Source organism: Pundamilia nyererei, unplaced genomic scaffold (genome assembly GCF_000239375.1).
Source record: "Pundamilia nyererei isolate P.nyererei 1_Seehausen unplaced genomic scaffold, PunNye1.0 scaffold00149, whole genome shotgun sequence".
Classification (NCBI taxonomy): Eukaryota; Metazoa; Chordata; class Actinopteri; order Cichliformes; family Cichlidae; genus Pundamilia; species Pundamilia nyererei.
The window spans coordinates 1405011-1406007 of record NW_005187550.1 but is presented as its reverse complement, the minus strand read 5'-3'; positions in this window follow the sequence as shown (position 1 = coordinate 1406007).

The following is a 997-nucleotide window of genomic DNA, read 5'->3' as shown; positions in this document are numbered from 1 at the left end:
CACTTCCTTTTCCTTCACAGCTTTACAGAATAGCATTTTGCATACTACAAAATGTCTACATAAAACGGTTTAGTCAGAGTTACCTCTAACTAAACCAGCTAGCTAACCCGTCACCATTAGTGACGCGCTGGCATGTAAGCTGGTGGTGCTAAAATATGATCATGTACTCTTATAAGAGCTGCTTCCGCTGCTGCGTGACTATTTTTAACTACTTTTAAAGTCTTATGGCAAAATTTGACAATGAGAGGTAGGATATCTGCTCTATTTAAAAAAAGTTTCCTTGTAAAACTCCACAGCAGAAACTTATTTTAAGGTCAGCACACATTTGGCAACAGTTCCGTTTTTCTTTAGTACTTTTTATGTCCATCTTTATTCTTGATGACAGATTTCTTCTTGTTCAGTTGCTCTTTGCTTAAGAGGTTGTGTTGCTCTGTTTTCCTCTCCATAGGCATTCTGCTGGATTCATGCAGAGCGCACACTTGCCAGGTCAAAGTTCTCACTTTTCTTCTCATGAATTTAACCGTCTGCTTTGGATCGTTAGGGTGCTTGAATATGCGTCATCTGCTTGTTTTCTGTAGACCAACAGAAGCGTGTGAGGTGTATCGATTCATGGCACCATCTAAACAGCATTTCCCCAACACCTTTTGCATTCATGCAGCCCAGGATCATCACACTGCCACCTCTGTGCTTTGTTGTCAGGATTATGCATTCACTGTGGTGGTGCTGGCCAGGTTAAATCCAATCATGCTCAACTGTTATTGGCAGCTTAAACAGAATGCATTTATTGAGAGAGTTTTGAATTGTTTAACATTGAAGGCATGTATTTTATTTGTGCATATAACATATGCACATTTTTTTTATTTAATACCAGCAACACATTTAAATGTCAACACTGGGATGTCCACCAGTGCTGTATCACCCCTTCTGCTCTTTTAACTGCTTAAAGTTTGATTCTTTTTGGCTAATTCAATGGGTCACTGGGCATCAGCCTCCATCC